This window comes from Chiloscyllium punctatum, chromosome 27 (genome assembly GCF_047496795.1).
Source record: "Chiloscyllium punctatum isolate Juve2018m chromosome 27, sChiPun1.3, whole genome shotgun sequence".
Taxonomy (NCBI): Eukaryota; Metazoa; Chordata; class Chondrichthyes; order Orectolobiformes; family Hemiscylliidae; genus Chiloscyllium; species Chiloscyllium punctatum.
The window spans coordinates 22,417,543-22,436,773 of NC_092765.1; the positions used below are offsets into that span (position 1 = coordinate 22,417,543).

Here is a 19,231-nt window from a genome sequence, read left to right on the forward strand (position 1 = left end):
GATGTAATACATAACAAGAAAATTAGCAATACTTACACATGTTTTTAGCCTCTAGTTTGGTACATTAAACATTTACGTTTTCTACAGGCATCCGTTACACAAAGCAAATCAGCCAAATATGGTCACTTGCTTTTGAGCTGAAATTGCATTTTGTTACTGATGGAAGAGGAAGGTTAGATAACTAGTGAGATAATTTCCCCTAATTCTCACCTGTCAGTTGCCCACAACAAGAGGTGTGTTTAGAGGGAGCACTCTATCTCTTTGGTCTGTTGTGATTTTCAGTACTGGATTGGTGGTGCTGGAAGAGCACAGCAGTTCAGGCAGCATCCAAAGAGGCTTTCAGATAAGTTTAAATCCAATGACAAGATAAAGGTTTATTCACACAGCATCCCAGCATGTAAATCTAACCAACACAGGCATGTACATGGGTAAAGATGGGTTCAACAAAACAAAATATGCAGCTTGTTTAAATGTATAGCACATAACCACTATCACATTGATAGTGAGCCCTTTCAGGTCTACACAATATTGGTCTGGATGGGTTCCCCTTCGTGTTTCATTGGAGAAGAATGAAAGTTAAAAGTCTTAGCATTTCCAGACAAATGTATGACTGGTCTGTAGAACTGAATCTCTTCAAATAAAACTAACTACTCACTCTTGTGATGAAGGAGCAGCGCTCTGAAAGCTAGTGCTTCCAATTAAACCTGTTGGTCTATAACCAGGTGTTGTGTGATTTTTAACTTTGTATACCCCAGTCCAACACCGGCATCTCCAAATCATACTCACTCTTGCACTGCCTGAGTTAACCCACCTTGGTTGAGGCTGGGCTCTAACCTTTTGGCTTTAGGAATTGTCTCTCTAATTCTATGGCTTTCCAGACTGACTGGTTCTTGGAATATTAAGTTTGCTTTCCTGAAGACAGTTTTGGTTACACAATCAATACTTCTATTGTCCACCCAGTAAGGTTTGGAAATCTAAAGCCAATGCTATGCAATGGGAAATGGATGGATGGGCTATTCACAATAGCTTATGATGAATTGATTTCTCCCCAACTCATTGTTAAGTTTCATGCTCAGAGGCAGTAACTCTAGGAGTCCATAGATTTTGAGTTGTAGCTGAACTCACAAACAGTAGATGTGAATTTTGCAGATGTCTATTCAAGGGAGGGAACAAAACCTTATATTTTAAGAAGCTTCTGAAAGCATGTTCAGACATGAGTTAATCTTTCACCTGTGCAAAAATCACAGATGGTCATCAATACTTTAGCAGCCATTTTGGGTCAAGGTAAATTGTCCATAAGTGACATTATTCCTTCATTTTCTTTGAAATAAAAAGGACAATTGTCTTCATGCAACTTGGCATATGTTGTGAGTGTGACTATTTCAATTAATACCAGCAGAAATACTGATGTGAAATCACGGCTGATCTCAAGGCCTTCCTTAATATAGTTTAACTTCCCGTTATAGAAAAGCAGAACTGAAAGTCTAATGAATGACTTCTAAATAGAAGCAAAGAGGCCTCTTGTAAAATTCATGATGCAGAGTGATAATGCTCTCTCTTACTTTTAGAAAGAAGATGAGAGTGCTTAGGAAACCTCTCCTAACAAAGGTGGATTACTGAGACTGATACAATCTACACTTAAACCCTAATGGCTTAATTGAAATTCTCCAACAATTCAATTAATTTCAGCACTAAATCCCTACTCACATTGTATTTATTGCTTACTTCAGAATATTGGATAATTAATTCTTTTCAGTGTAAAAAAGGTTTTGCAATTTAGGAATTTTGTTTTATTCCTTCATTGTGTGTGTGTGTGTGTGTGTGTGTGTGTGTGAGACTAGCTGAGTCAGCATTTATTTCCCATCCATAATTGCCCTGGTGAAAGCAGTGATGAGCTGCCTTCTTTAACCGCTGCAGTCCTTCTGGTATAGCTATACTGAACAGTGCCAGAAAGGGAGTTCCATGATTTTCACCCAGTGATAGTAAGGGATCACTGGTCATTTTGTTCGAAGGCTGGACAGGGAGTGGTTTGGATGGGAACATGCAGATGTTGGGCGAAAATGAGGACTGCAGATGCTGGAGAGAGTCAAGAGTGTGGTGCTGGAAAAGTACAGCAGGTCAGGCAGCATCCGAGGAGCAGGAAAATCAACATTTCGGGCAAAAGCCCTTCATCAGGAATGAGGCTGGGAGCCTTGGGGGTGGAGAGATAAATGGGACGGAGGTGGGCCTGGGGAGAAGGAGAGTGGAGTAGGTGGATGGAGGTGGGGGTAAAGGTGATAGGTTGGAGGGGAGATTGAAGCGGATCGGTGGGAAGGAATATGGACAGATGGGGCGGGTCATGAGGACAGTGCTGAGCTAGAAGGTTGGAACTGGGGTAAGGTGGGGGAGGGAAAATAAGGAAACTGGTGAAACCATAGGGTTGAAGGTTCCCGAGGCAGAAGATGAGGCATTCTTCCTCCAGGCGTTGGGTGGTAAGGGAATGGCTATGGAGGAGGCCCAGGATCTGCATGTCCTTGGTGGAGTGGGAGGGGTAGTTAAAGTGTTCAGCCATGGGGCTGTGTGGTTGATTGGTGCAAGTGTCCCGGAGATGTTCTCTGAAGCACTCTGCGAGTGGGTGTCCTGTCTCCCCAGTGTACAGGAGACCGCATCAGGAGCAACCGATCCAATAAACGCCATGTGAGGAAGTGCAGGTGAAGGTTTGATGAATGTGGAAGACTCCTTTGGGGCCTTGGACAGAAGTGAGGGGTGAGTGCAGGTTTTGCAATTACTGCGGTGGCTGAGGAAGGTGCCGGGTGGGGAGGGTGGGTTGTTAGGGGGCATGGACCTGACCAGGTAGTCGTGGAGGGAATGGTCTTTCAAGCACCACACTCTTGACTCCAACATGCATGTGTTGGTATCCCAGTGTATCTGCTGCCCTTATTCTTCTTGGTAGTAAAGGTCATGAGTTTAAAGATGTTGCTGTTGGAGACTTGATGAGTTGCAGCAATGTATATTGCCGATGATACACACTGTTGCAACTGTGTGGTTATGGTAAAGGAAGTGTATAAGTGATGCATACAATGCCAATCAAATGGGCTGCTTAACCCAGGATGTTATCAAGCTTGAGTGTTGTTGGAGCTGCAGGCAAGTCGGGAATATTGCCTCACACTGCTTAGTTATGCCTTATAAAAAGTGAGCAGACATTGGAGAGTGCTGGGGGCGACCATTAATGAGAAACTGAATTGGTCCAATGATATAAATATCCTAGCTATGAGAGCAAGCCAAGCACTAGGAATTCGACACTCAGTAACTCAACCTTTCAAGTCCTCAGAGCCTGTCAAAGGCACAAGAGAGAGAGGAGTGGTGAAATATTCCCATTTGCCTGGATGAGTACAGTTCCAACAATACTCAGATAACTTGACAGAATCAGGACAAAACAGTCTGTTTGGCGCCAGATCCACCACTTTAAATGCTTATTTCCTATACCATTGATACACGGTAGCAGCAGTGTGTCCTGTCTACAAGAAACACGACAGCAACTCACCAAAGACCAGTCGACAGTAACTTCCAAACCTTCAACTCCTATCAACTAGAAGGAAAGTGGCAACAGGTGCATGGGAATACCACCACTGGCACATTCCCTCCAAGCACCACACCATCCTGACTTGGAATTTTATTGCCTTTTCTTCACTGTCACTAGTTCAGCTCCCTTCCTGACAGCATTGTAGGTCTCCATGGACTACAACACTTAAAGAAGGCAGCTTTCTCAAGGAAAATCAGGAATGGGCAATAAATGCTGATCCAGCCAGTGAAACTCTCAATCTGTGAACAAATAGTAAAAACTGCATCATATTGACTCACTGTGAAAGTCAGGGTCCATTCTCATGTGCTGTTGCTGTACTGTAACTTCAGAAACTAGGTAAATCCAATGGATATGTTGGGACCTTCCTTTGAGCATACCTGAGCACCTGACCCTCTGACCTGCTTCAAGCATAGCCATCATTATAAGTTCAGGACAGAGGATGGAGTTGGAGACATGACTGTTGTAAAAAGATTCTACCTTGGGAGTTCTTACACTCTAGGCATCCATTGAATCCTTGTGGGTTTGGCCCAGGGAGGCCTAGCCCAAATCACTAGTTACTCTGTTCCACTTTTGGACTTGGTTAGGATTGTGACTTGACTTTTTAAATTATGAGCAAGAACTTTCAAAGCAACTTTTCACAAGGAATCCTTAGTATATGCCAGATTTGTTTCTGGTATGGGAAGGGGAGGAGAGGAGAGGAGAATTTAACCCATCGTAAAACGATACAACCTTTGACCATGCACCTGGTACTCCAGCATGTAAGGTCTGCCCGATCCATTGTTAGTGACGTTGAAGTCTATCATGAGCAGGCTAATTAGACAGTGATCCCATCAGCACAGAAGATGTACGAGGTTGGTTGGTTCTCATTGGCCGTGTCCTAGGCACAGGACGTTTCAAGGCCGTCAGTCCAGGAATTTCAGATCTGCTAAGCTTATCCAGCACTCTCTGTCTTTATTTTAAATCTCCAGCCTCTGCATTATTTTTACTACAAGAACGCCAATTGTTAAGTGCACATAGCTGCTCCAGGATCAGGAGCTGAGATGCTCCGGCAGAACCCAAACTGAGTGTCAGTGAGTAGTTATTGCTGAGCAAATGCCACAATCTCAAAGATCTCTTCCATCACCTTGTTGATAACCTGAGAGTAGACATATAGAGGGGTGATCTGCCGGGTTGGATTTGTCCTCATTTTCGTGAACAGCGCGTAACTGGGCAACATCATTTCCAGTTGATGTTCGGGTTGTTGCTGTACTAGACCGGTTTGGCCAGGTGTACACCAAGTTCTGGAGCAGGTCTGCAAAACTATTGCAGGAATGTTGTCAGAGTCCATAGCCTTTGCAGTATCCAGTGCCTTCAATGGTTTCTATTACATGGAGTGAAGTTTCGTTTTTCTGATTCTGGGGTTGTAACAAGGCTGAGATGAATCATCCACTTGGCACTTTTGGCCAAGGATGATGCAAATGCTCAGCCTTGTTTTTTTGCACTGATATGCTGGACTTCCCATTGATAAAGATGGGATTGTTCACTGAGCCTCCTCCTTCTGTTTAATTGTCCAACACTAACATGAGCTAGATGGCAGGCCTGCTGAGCTACGATCGGAGAAGTCGATCGTGGGATTGCTTAGCCCTGTCTATGGTGTATTACTTCCCCTGTTTGGTGTAGTCTTGCACTGTACTCAATAAAAACATGGAAATATTAGGAACACACAAGAAGGCTCTTCAGCTCCACTGGACTAGCCCAGAAACACACTGTTGTCTTATTGATTTATCTTCTTTCATCTGTTTGAAAGCTCTTCCCTTGTAACTAGGATTACCACCTCTGTTTGGGAACATCCCTGAAGGTTCAGTCCCAGATTCCCAACTCAAACCTGCCCATGCCTCACTCTCCCACCATTGGTCTATCATCCAGATGCACCAACATCCTGCAACCAAAGGATGGGGAACAGACTGTTTGATTTCCAATTGGATTCATCTTGATAACCCTTTTCTATTTCTCCATATCACCAACTTTTTTATAACTAAAATAATGATATCTCTCAAAGAAATTGGTTTTTAAACTAAACACTATTGTGTTCAGGACCACTAAGTATTCTCCTTGGGTTTGCTCGTAGCAATTTGCTCAAGATCAGTCTTCAATTCTTGGAGGATCAGGTCAATCCTGAATGGTTGGTGAATCCTACTTGCAGCTTATTCTACAACTCTATTTTCTCCAGGGTGAAAAGGTTTGGCCCAACTTCCTCTTCTTAGTCCTAACTTCCTCATCCCAAGTTCAGCAGCACATCCATTGCAATGCCCAATGATGTATAGCTGGAGGGCAGCAGATGCTGTTGGAAAGCGACTGGATCACAAGTTTCGGTTTCCTTCCTTCTTTCCATCATCTACTTAGTTTAAGCATCACATTATTAACCAGGTGAAGGGCACAGTATCACCACTCACATCATCATGCAACAACCCAGTGGTTAGCACATGAAGACAGTTTACAAGGCAAGAGAGTGCTTCCTTAACACAGTATGACAATTAACAAACAGAAGATGCCAAATTTTCCTTCCAGTATTCTTTCCCAAGATATAATTCTTCCTGTGAAATCCTCCCCCCCCCCACCACCCCCCCCCCCCCCCCCCCCACCCCTCCCCCCCAACACCTGCTCTCTGGGCCCAAAGCTATGTATTTCAAAGATTTCTCATGATGCGATATTAACCCTTTCTTGTACAGTGCTCAACATTCAAAGCAAAGCATTATACATTTTCTTTTCTCCATAATTCAGAATTAGGGCCTAAGCAGGCCAACAAGAAAAACAGTAAACTGCTTGCTAATGATGCTTTGTAAACATACTCAGAAAGATTTGGTTGCAAGAAGGCAGAAGGTAACAAAGACGGTGCCTTGCCATGTCCAGAAAAGCTCCCTACCTACAATTCAGGTCTTGATAAAAGCTCCTCCTCGTACATCCTTTGCTTCCTCTAAAGTGCAATTCTGGACTACGTCGGATATTTCTGTTGACCTCAGTCTGCTGATTATAACACAGTGATGCAAAACCATTCCAAACTGCCAAATGTGTTTGCAGGCTTGCGCTGTGCATCCTGGTGCCAGAAACACTACAAAGTCAAAGACAACCTTAAAGAAGGCCTGAGGGAGCAATGAGAGCCTCTTAAGTTAGTCTGTAACTGGATAAGAATGAAGCTCAATGCATTACATCACAAAAGAAAATACAGTAACACTAAGGCAGTGTTTGCGATGTTTATCCAATACTCGGAGCTGCTTATAACTCAACCACATAGAGTAGGCTGCCAAAGCTACACTGATTCAGCAATTGCAATAAGTTACTGGCCAGCGATGGAATAAGACATTATATGGTAAAAACAAAACCATCTGCTTTGCATCACCCAGAATCTCATCATAAAGTGAAGTTGTAACAATGGAATGCACCTTTTATCAACTAAAACGCACACTCAGGAACAAACTACTGACTTTTGTGCAGGTTGCTACATTTTAATGCCAATGATTAATGTAGAAAAGCAAACATTTTTGATTGTTTTTCATAAATTCAGAAATAACTTAAGGACCATGGATAATTAGAAGTAATTTGAGTGAGAATGTTCAGTGCACTCACAAGGCATCCTGCTGTCCTTCGTTTGTAATGGATTTAGTAACATTAAAAATAATCCAAATAAAACCTCTGTCGGAATCTCAGAGCACTTGGCAGACAAATGTAGATGAATTCAGTGCAATTGTCAGAGACAGTCACTTACAGCCTCATTGGAATGATTTTCAAATCAGGAGTTTCAATGCAAGTCAACAATTAACAGTCAGTTTATTTGTCAAAAATGCACTGAGTATTATTAATTTGTAAAATGTCTGAATTGACAATTCAGGCCGTAAAATGTTCCACTGTCACAGAAGATAGATACAGGACATTTTACTATTCAGTCACTATTGATCATTATGAGTACAAAATTGACATGGATTTTACTGTCCAGCAAGTCTAGGCATCAGATCTTATGTAATAGCAGAATAACAATGTAGTGGTTAAAACTGCAGTATTTTCATTTTTTAACAGGTCTGAATGTATATGCTGCGCTAGAGCTAAAATGCAGCTCTGTGTTTGGTATTTCTACAGAACTAGAAAAAAGCCGGAAACATGCAGTAACAGCGAAACAAGATGGGAAGTGTGGGCAAGAATGAGGGGAGACAGACAGAGAGAGTGAGAGAGACAGAGAAGACAAATGACAAAGAGAGAGTGGTTCCATGTCTGGAATTGGCTGGGCTGCTGCTGATGTCTGCACTTTATGCTGAAGCTGTGGCCAGGATCATATGATCAGTCTCAAGGATGTTCAGCAGGGAATGAGGCACAGCCTTTGAATCTGTGATTGGTTGACGTAGAGTCTGATGCCTTTTATATCACCAGGGTACCAGGGGGAAGGTGCTGAAGAGAAAAGAAAAGAAGATTTTTTGGTACTTCTTATTTCTACTGTTCTCTTTGTATGTTTCCCTTTTTTATTCTTCTGTCTTTTTTTGAAATGTTATGACTTATGCCATTTTCCTCATTTTCTTTTGCCCTTTTCCTTCCAATTGCTTTTCTTCACTCTTCCAAAGGCTTGTTTCCATTTTCCGGAGTTTCTATTAATGTGGTCAGTCACCCCGGTGGGGTTGGAGTCAGTTGCCTACAAATTAGTTCTACGTTTTCCTTGTAAAATTTTCATTTCACCTTGCTTTTTCTCAGAAATATTGCCAAAGAATGGGATCTACCCTATGGTCTTGTCCCAGCTTTTAATCACCCTACACCCACATATTCTTCATCCTATGATTTCTTCATTTGTTCCTGCTCTGCCTAAAATTACCCATTTGGAATTTTCTGTGATCATTATCTCTATTTTCATATTTGCTGCATTCAGACATTAGTCTTCTTCAGTGGGATGCGGTGGCCGGGGGTGCAGGGATTAGGGGAAATTGGAATGACTGCTGAATTTATCCAGGAAGAATAAAATCACAGAACAGAAGGCAAACCAAACAACTGAGAAAAAGAAAAATTGCAAGGGTATTGATTACTTGGTTGAAAAGTAACACTTCCCATTCCACACCAACTCCTTCACCCCTTCACCCCACCCCCCAACTCACCGAAGGATAGGCAGACTCTTACCTTTCTGTTTCTCTCTTTTGAGTGAATGTCCAACCACCCATACAGTTTCCTGCACTTTAGACATGCAGATGGTTCAGGGCTTGTAAGTAGAGTAATGACAGCTTATTGTCAACTCTTACTTAGAAAGGGATCAAGACTAAGAGGGAAACCAAGTAAACACGGATTAGATTGGATGAGAGATGGCAGTTTAGCTATAAAATTCAGTCCATCTCACATTCAGTCAAAAGGACTGTAAAATGTGATTAGATAACCAAAATTATGTGACCTCAACAATAGCTTGTGGTCGAATGAATGAAAGGGAGAGTTGCATTTATATAGTGCCTTTCATAACTTTAGGGTGCCTGAAAGTATTTTATGCCAATGTAGCACTTTTGAAGTACAGTCACTGCTGCAATGTAGGAACCATGACAGCGAATTTTCACACAGAAAGTGCAGACAAGCAACAATGTGACAATAATCATTTGGATAATTTGTTTTGTTTTAATTAAGTGATGATTGATAAATATTGCTCTGGACACTGAGGAGAACTCCCCTGCTTTTCTTCAATATAGCCTGATGGAATATTCTCAGTCACCAGAGAGACAGGATTTAGCATCTCAACCGAAAGTCTGCACCCCTGACAGCACAACCCACACATGACAGACAGAGAAGCTGGCCAGCCAGCACTCCCTCAGTACTGTCTCGAAATCTCCATCAATGTTAAGTTTTCATGTCACAGAGCTGGCCCTTTAAACATTGGTGCTGGTACCCAGAGGCAGACATATGGCCCCCATTCCCAACAGATCCAAGTATTTTTTTGCCAGCAGGGGAATGGGATTAGTGCTTGAATCACACACCAAGAAGATCCTTAAATCACACTTTGGGAGTCAGGAGTTGATGGAATATTCATTAACACTTTGAAAGGGCAGATAAGGTGTCTAGGTCACTGATCAGGTCGGTCATGATTTGAGACTTTTTAAATGTCCTGCTCTTTAAACTTTAAAAGGACCCAACAACTTCTAAAACACTGGGCTGAAGTCCCACACAACCTTCTAACCAGAACTTTGAAGTCAGGTTTCTCACCAACTCACCTTGGCAATCACCTGCCTCTATGACCAACTATGCTCCACGACTGGGCTTGGCAAGTGCAAGTCTATCTGCATCTGAATTCCCAGACTGAGAATTGCTTGTAGTGACATGCCTTTATTCAGAGGGATCCATTCATTGCAAACAAAAAGAATATGCTCAAACCTTGCACCTTTTTTTTGAACTACCTGAGAGCTTAGGGAAACCTACAGTTCCACATTGTTTTCGCCATGGCAACACCTCAGTTAATAAGTTTTTACTTGCTGACCAGTCAGCATCCTTTTCACCTATAGTTTCAACTGTTGCAATGATTTGAAATTTGGCATTCTTGCATTTGGCCTGATGAGTACAAAAACATATCTCTCGTTTCAGCAATATTCTAAGCTCCATATTAACAAGCAACTATGAAGAGAGACCTTTAAAATGATGAAGTGATTTGATGGATTAGATATAGTGTAGATCATTCTATTTGTGGGCAAGAAAAGGATCGAGGTCATGAATATAAGATAACCATTGTAAATCAACTAGACAATTTGGGAGAGATTGCTTTGACCAGTAGATTGTTGTAATGTGGGCCTCCTACCAGATGAAATGTTTGAGGCAAACAGCACAAATGTTTTTAAGGGGAAGTTACATCAACATATATGTGAGTAAGAAATAGATAGAGTCATGGATGGAATTGGATGAAGAGATTTGATAGAAGGCTCACTAGAAGCTCAAACCAGTTGGAATGAATGGCCTGTTTCTACGTTTCTATATAAAGCCCTTCACAAATACACAAAAAAAAATGACTGAGGAAGGGATTAGAAATCACAACTCAAAGTTTGGTTCAGCACATCCATTTTGAATGTAGTTTTCAAGGTGGAGGAATAGGCAGAGGACTGGTATAAAAGGGGAGTTGGTCCAGAGGTTAGAAGTGAGGCACATTAAGGCTCACCCACCAGTAGCAGATAAAGGGAGGGATTGGAGTTGTTCAGAGGGTGGAGGATTGGGAGGGGGTGTATAAGAAAAAGGGCGGCAAGTTGAGATGGAAATGGAGATTTTCTTGGGAATACAGTGGGAGACATGGAGTCAATATACAGCAAAATGAAATGAATTGATTTGAATTAGCTTTATTGTAACATGTACTCGAATGAATACATGAAAATTTTACAAGTTGCCACATACGGCACCATCTTCAGTACAAGATACCTAGGTACGGATATTTAAGTATCTGGTGTAAAATAGAAAAAATAATAAACAAATAGTCGAGCATAAGAAATAAGAAATAATAAATAAAAACACACAGTTTACAGCCCTTCTACCCCAGCGTGTGCCGGCACCCAGCCTCCAGACCACACTCCCTCCATGTTGCCTTTCACCCTCAAGGCCTCACCTCCAGTTCACAAGGGGACTTCAGCAGATTTAGTTTGGATGAGTTTGAATTTTCAGTGGGAAAAGAACAGGAAACCGCAGGCAGCACTAGAACAATCGAGTGAAGAGCCAATGAGGGAGCATACACAGTTTGTCATCAGCAAAGTAGTGGAGGTGGGGGTGAAGGGAGGTAATGTGACAGAGCTAGATGGCTCTGTGATGGAATGGAGGTGGAATTTAAAGCTCATATTATAGACCAGCAATTAAACCTGCCATTCTCCTGATAACTCCATATCACAAGGCGCATGAACAACCAGAATTGAGGTTTATCATTACAAGGAAAGGCTGAAAGAGGATGAGGCAAACTCATATACAGCATAAACTCTGACTGGATTGAAAAGCCTGCTTTGTTATATAATTCTGCTGATCTTACATTCATATGAAAACTTGCTGGTAAAACAAAGAATGGAAATATACTAGAATACTATAAATAAAACATACTGAGAGAGAGAGAGAGAGACAGAGAGGCAGAGAGACACGAGAGACAGGGACAGTAAGGGAGAGAGAGAGAGAGAGAGGGAGTGGAGATGAGAAACCAGGTAGGCTAAAATTGAAATATAAATATTTTTAAAAATTAAATTTGGAATAAAATTATCAATTATGAGCAACACACAACTGGTTCACCAGCTTAATTGTGAGCTAAAATGTGAAATGGAACCCACCCCTAGGACTGTTGCATTTTCAGCTCTCCCAGTAATTTTCATTTAACTTTCTTACTCACATATCAATCAAATGGTTATTAAATGTTTTCTAGCACTTAGTAGTAAAGTCAACCAGCCCATGAAGACAGAATTAATTACAACAAATTAAAGACACAAAGACAATGGATGTGATCGAGAGGGATAGACCCAGCAAAAAGCATGTAACCGGGATGATAATGGATTGGTTTTGCAATGGAAGCAGAGTTGAGTTTGGAGGCTGATGTACCAGCACTTTCTCGGTGTTGACTAGCCTGTCAGTCTGGCACCGTGTTCATGCCTGGGGCCTATAGTCAGGGGGGCAGCAGCTGGTGGGGAATGGCTCTCCAGCCGCCAGTGCTGGGTGGCCCAATAGACCAAATATGTTGCCAACTGAGGGAACTCTGCACAATTTGTCAGGATTTCCAGATGGTGGTTTGGCCTCCTAATGTAGCTGAGCCCTGTAGCAGGAATCTAAGAAGCTGGCAGCCTGCCAGCAACAGGCTGTTGGGGGCTGGGGCGCAAGGAGACGGCTTGGTGAGTGCACAGGAGTATCTGTAAAGCAGTCCAGCATGGATTCACTGGGACAGAGATAGGGCCACAAGTCATTCTGTACAGGGGATCCTGCTCTGCAATGATGGTCTGCCAGCTGTGGCCACAGTTTAGTATGGTCAATTCTTCTATATTGTGGCACTGTCACAAGCAGCAACCTGCCAAACACATCCACATAAGATGACACCAAAATTAGAGGTGTAGTGGACAGCAAAGAGGGTTACCTCAGATTACAACAGGATCTGGACCAGATGGGCCAATGGACTGAGAAGTGGCAGATGGAGTTTAATTCAGATAAATGCGAGGTGCTGCATTTTGGGAAAACAAATCTTAGCAGAACTTATACACTTAATGGTAAGGTCCTAGGGGGTGTTGGTGAACAAAGAGACCTTGGAATGCAGGTTCATAGCTCCTTGAAAGTGGAGTCGCAGGTAGACAGGATAATTAGGAAGGCATTTGGTATGCTTTCCTTTATTGGTCAGACTACTGAGTACAGGAGTTGGGAGGTCATGTTGCGGCTGTACAGGACATTGGTTAGGCCACTGTTAGAATATTGCGTGCAATTCTGGTCTCCTTCCTATCGGAAAGATGTTGTGAAACTTGAAAGGGTTCAGAAAAGATTTACAAGGATGTTGCCAGGGTTGGAGGATCTGAGCTACAGGGAGAGGCTGAGCAGGCTGGGGCTGTTTTCCCTGGAGTGTCGGAGGCTGAGGGGTGACCTTATAGAGGTTTACAAAATTATGAGGGGCATGAATAGGATAAATAGACAAAGTCTTTTCCCTGGGACCAGGGAGTCCAGAACTAGAGGGCATAGGTTTAGGGTGAGAGGGGAAAGGTACATTTGAGACCTAAGGGGCAACTTTTTCATGCAGAGGGTGGTACTTGTATGGAATGAGCTGCCAGAGGATGTGGTGGAGGCTGGTACAATTGTAACATTTAAGAGGCATTTGGATGGGTATATGAATAGGAAGGGTTTGGAGGGATATGGGCTGGGTGATGGCAGGTGGAACTAGATTGGGTTGGGATATCTGGTCGGCATGGACAGGTTGGACCGAAGGGTCTGTTTCCATGCTGTACATCTTTATGACTCAATGAACAGTGTAACTGAAATACAGACAGAGTATGCAAGCACACATAGGAATAGAGAGTGGTGTATACAGTGCATTTAACTAAATGCACTGGATAGTGAATTGGGGGAAGCAGATTCCTAGCCTGTTGTAGAACCTTGCTGCTTGATTTTCAGATGTCAGTGAGAGGCGTAGCTGTTATTTTAGTTCCACGGGTATTAATTGCAATGGATAAGCCTCTGTCAGGATTATGCCTTGGCCTAAGTAGTGACTGCCAACAAAATGTTGTTTGTGCTGTGCTCTAGAGATTAATTTTCAATTTTTGGAAACTCCAGGGTCAACGTTGGAAAACTGGCAACCCTAGCACAAGGGATTAAGCTGAGTGCTCTTGACAATGATGCAGTGAAAGAAAATGACAGTGTGTTGAAGTGCCTGTTTCGATACAATTTCTCATCAGTTTTATATAAAGTCCCCTGTAGTTGTTGGGGTGAGGAAGGAGGCAGGGTTGTAAGGAGAAGCAGTGGTTGAGTAGGTGGGCTTTAAAACTCAGCTCAGGCCCTGGGGTTTCCTAAGGTGTTTAGATCAGTCAGAGTTCCTCTTCTCAGTGACTCCTGTCTGAAAATGCACAAGTGTAAAGGGTAACTCCAGGGGAGAAGCCTAGAGTTTTTCAAAAGTAAAGATTTGTTTCCTGCACATCGCTGCAAGCGATGTTCAGGAGAAGAATCCATTGCTTTTAAGAAATGTGAGGTTTCTCAATTTCCTTTGTCAAAAATATTTGAGTTGGTGGAAAATGCAATTGTCAAAAGATGATGAGTCATCTCACCAAGGACTGGAAACTCCACCAGCTTTCCGATTGGTGGAGAAAAATGGTGCCTGTTGATGGGTGACCAATGGCAAGAGACAAAGTGATTGGAGGTAGGCAATCTTGTGTGTACACCCAATGAGAGTTGGGAAATGCCACCGCGGAGCAACTTGTGCTTGAAAGGGTGCTTTCAGTCTGACTCTGCACCCCCTTAATAGATTGGGGGAACGGCTGGGTAAGAATCAAAGACTTTTGACCTGACGGGGCTGCTGTGACTTCTCATCACTAACAGTGCTAATTTGTGTGCACTACCAAAATCATCCTGTGACAGGAGGGTGATTTGTGCCACATGGCATCCAGAGGGAGAGAGAGTGGCAGTTTGAAGAGGAATGATACTTCAAGCCTCTGGGTAATGCTTATGCCAAAGCAGCTGTCAGAATGATGTCAGGTCCTGCTGGAACAGTCATGTGAATGCAACAGATTCTGTACAAATGTTAAATTAAAAATGTGTCTTCCAGCCTCGAAAGATGGGGAGTTTTCCTTGCTATGGGTGAAGCAGCGTGCCCTCCAGACATGAAGATGTTAGTAGGCATTATTCAATCCAACACACTTCACAGCCCGATGTCCAAATGCTTTAAGCACTTAGCAAATTGTGCCTTTGGAGGGGAGGATGCAAGCTTCAATTAGAAGACAGGATTCCAAGAGCAGGGTTGCAAATCACACAAACCATCAATTCTTTTGACGACACAAATTGCCTATTATTGCCAAATGGAGTGGGATTAATAAAATGACCATTCTTGTCAGTGCAGCTGTTTATAGTAATTATGAAACTTTAAACTGGACAAGACAGATGCCTTTAATGTGTTGAGTAAACTTTATTTATACTGGCCATCAATGACTTCCTGAAATCTGACTGGCTGACAAGTGTGAGTTATTGGTTTAAAGTGCTGCACTGTAAGAAGCTTTCATTTACATTCCCCGCACACGCCACCCCCCCCCCCCCCCCCCATGCCCCCACCCCCAAACTAGACACTTCTAAACAACACCAAATCACAGAGAGAAGGAAAAGACTGAACTCTCAAGCAACCACATTGAGCAGCTTAGCTTGCTGCATTTGAAGGTAACAGCCTGTACAATTTTATCTCCAAACCATGAAACAAGAATATGGAGATGTTTAAGATGATATAGAATGGATTCACTTGGATGATACCAGCAATGAGGCCTTCGACTCAACAGGAAAAGCAAAGCATGGATCCTATTCCCCAGATGGCCAGAGTTTAGGTCCTTTGGGAAATCAAGCAAAACCACGAGAGGGGTAGGAGTTGAAGCAGAAAATCAATCTTGATTTGTACTAAATGTTAGAGCAGGTTCGTGAGGTCAACCGCTTTACTTCGGCTCTTAATTTTTATGTTTTTATGTTCCAGAAAAGAGGGCTGAAGGCTAACTCAGGAGAAGCTTTTAAGATCGTAAAAATGTTTGATAGTTAGACAGAGAGGATGTTTCCATTTACAGGGGAGATGAAAACTTGAGGAAATGAACATCTGATCATCAACAATAATGAGGAATTCAGGGCAATGTCTTCCACACCTGTCAGCTGGCGGTATTTCAGGAATTAATTTGTAAATAAGGTTTAAAGACTTCTGTCTCATTCAGTTGAAGTGAACAACACAGATGAACCTAAAGAGAAGCATAAATATATGAGGGAGAAGGGAGACAATGGCATGTTGCTGTGGTGGATGGAGAACACTGGAGGAATTTCACATGGAACAGAAACACCAGCAAACATTGGGCTGAATGATCTACTTCAATGTGGTAGATTGGAGTTACTCTGTGTCACAATGACTCTAGCCAGGAAAACATCACGGGATCGCCAAACATTTAGTTATGATGTAACAGCCCCATCTCCATCACAAATGCTGCAAGCCCCATCCCTCCCTACCCAAGCAGCTACATTTCCTTCAAAGAAAAATGTAACTCCTCAGGTCAATTCTCATGACAGCTATGAATTCTGTTGGACATTACAGTCTTGAGTCCAAATGTGTGGCGCTGGAAAAGCACAACAGATCAGACAGCATTCAAGGAGCAGGAGAGTCAACATTTTGGGCATTAATCCTTTATCAGGAATGAAGGGCTTATGCCCAAAACATCGATTCTTCTGCTCCTTAGATGCTGCCTGACCTGCTGTGCTTTTCTAGCACCACATTTTTGGACTCTGATCTCCAGCATCTACAGTCCTCACATCTCCTAGCCTTCTACAGCCTTGAGCTCAACTCTTCACTTGTGACCCACCCCATTGGTAACAATAGTGTGAAGGGTGTCAATGAGAATGAAAATACGACAGATACTGGAGATCACAAATAAAAATGGAAACCACTGGAGAAACTCAGCAGCTCCAACAACACTTGTCGAGAGAGAAACATGGTTAATGTTTTGAGTCTGGTATGACTCTTCTTGAGAACATCAATTAGAATGTGACTAGCAATTTCCTTTAAGTTTAGCCAGGAAAATAGAAACTTAGATCTACATTTACAAAACGTTCACTTCAATGTTCTTAAAAGAAGCTTTTACCCAATCATTAGATGGTTCCAATGATTTATTAGCTTACTAAGAAGCAAAGAATGGAGACAGCACAGGAGGCTATTCAGCCTGTTATGCCTGTGTAAGTTCTCAGTGAGAGATACTCAACTAATCTCAATTGCTTGCTTCTTCCTCATTGTCCTGCAAATGTCATAGTCATAGCAATATTGAAACAGTCTCTTCAGTCCAACTAGCCCAATCCAACCAGATATCCTAACCTAAATCTAGTCCTATTTGCCAGCATTTGGCCCATCTCCCTCTAAACCCTTCCTATTCGTATACCCATCCAGATGCCTTTTAAATGTTGTCATTGTACCAGACTCTACCACTTCCTCTGGCAGCTCGTTCCATCAACGCATACCCTCTACGTGAAAAAGTTGCCCGTTAGGTCCCTCTTATATCTTTCTCCTCTCACCTTAAACCTATGCCAGCTAGCTTTGGACTCCCCAGGGAAAAGATCTTACCTATTTATCCTACCCATGCCCCTCGATATTTTATAAACCTCTTTCGGGTCACCTATCAGCCTCTGATGCTCCAGGGAAAATAACCCCAACCTGTTCAGCCTCTCCCTATAACTCAAATCCTCCAAACCTGGCAACATCTTCAGAAATCTTTTCTGAACCATTTCAAGTTTTACAACATCCTTCCTATAAGAGGAAGACCAGAATTGCACACAATACACCAAAAGTGGCCAAACCAATGTCCTGTACTGCTGCAATATGACCTCCCAACTCCTATAAAGGAAAGCATACCAAACATCTTCTTCACTATCCTATCTACCTGCAACTCTACTTTCAAGGAGCTATGAACCTGCACTCCACAGTCTTTTTGTTCAGCAACACTCCCAGGACTTTACCATTAAATGTATAAGTCCTGCTAAGATTTGTTTTCCCAAAATGCAGCACCTCGCATTTATCTAAAACTCCATCTGCCACTCCTCAGCCCATTGACCCATCTAATCAAGATCCCGTTGTAATCCGAGGTAACCTTTCTCACTGTCCACTACACCTCAGCAAACTTACGAACCATACCTCCTGTGGTCATATCCAAGTCATTTATATAAATGACGAAAAGCAGTAGACCCAGCACCAATCCTTGTGGCACACAAATGGTCACAGGCATCTCATCTAAAAGGAAACCCTCCACCACCACCAACCTCTGTCTTGTACCTTCAAGCCAGCTCTGTTACAAATAGCTCGTTCTCTCTATATTCTGTGTAACCTAACTTTGCTAACCCGTCTACCATGAGGAACCTTGTTGAACACCTTACTGAAGTCGATATAGAGTACATCCAGTGCTCCGGTGGATGGAAACAAAGATAATGAGATAAAGATGGAAGCTATGATCTCCATGTTGAATAATGGACTTAATGAATTAGACATGGGTGGAACAGATTTGGATATTTCATGATATAAGGTGGAACTGACTGGGTGAATTCTAAAATGTCCTTTTCTGGACCTTGAATTTTTTTTCCCACTGTAGATCAACACGAGGCATGTCACAGGAGATGGCCATATGTCTCCTTCTCGACTGAATTAACTGGACCCATGCAAAGGACCTTAGAAAATCAAATGACAATGGGTCAGATGAAAACTGCCATCACAGGCAAGTAGAAAGCAATAGAAATGTGGACAAAGATGGCTGATGATAGAAAAGGGTAACACTCAAAGAAAAATAGAAAATACTAGAAATACCCAGCATCTCATCACTTTACAGCAATCTGTAAAATCATAAAGCAATGCAGCAACTCCTTATTACTGCACTGACCTCGCTCTGTAGAGGGGTCAAAACTGAGCAGGGTGACAAGTAAGAAAGATGAATGAAGGGATACACAAATGAGGCAGGATTGAATTGGGCTGCTCTTCTGCTATCATCAGATCCATAGGTATTCATTACAGATAATGCGATGTGTTAAAACATAGGTGAATGGAGCCAACTACTGTCTGCCCCTAACTAAAATTACCCAATCTACCAAACACGATAAAGAAAGAAAGAAGAGCTTGCACTTATACGTGACTTTCCATGACCTCCAGATGTCTCAAAACACTTTACAACCAATGAAGTGTAATCACCGTTATAGCAAGGGTGGGGATGGAATGCAGCAGCCAGTAACCAGAACTGAGACATACAACCAGAAAAACCTCTTTAAAATAGCACCACTTGATTTTTTACACCCACCTAAGAGAGCCCAGGAGGCATTAATTTACCATCTTGACTGACAGGACAATGCTCCTGTCAAACTGCACTGCATTGTTAGCCTAGATTTTGTGCTCAAGTCTTTGGAGTGGGACTTCAACTCACAACTTTCTGAATCAGATGTGACAGTGCTACTCACTGATCACTCTAAACTGAGACCCCAATATCTTCACAGGCACATTCATGCAAA

The 19,231-nt window shown here is 42.5% G+C and overlaps 1 protein-coding gene across 10 annotated transcripts in view; it reads right to left on the reverse strand.

Annotated features, from left to right (window-relative positions):
* LOC140453536 (transcription factor HIVEP3-like) overlaps nucleotides 1–19,231 on the reverse strand; it is a 412,504-nt gene that overhangs the window by 208,170 nt on the left and 185,103 nt on the right. The window contains exon 1 of one of the 10 annotated variants that reach the window (XM_072548301.1): nucleotides 8,693–8,783. The exons of 7 other annotated variants lie outside the window; for them this stretch is intronic. The gene's annotated coding sequence lies outside the window, so the exon portion shown is untranslated. Of the gene's footprint in view, nucleotides 1–210; nucleotides 328–8,692; nucleotides 8,784–19,231 lie in introns of those variants that run through there. 2 more of the 10 variants (XM_072548303.1, XM_072548300.1) reach the window with 2 other exon arrangements.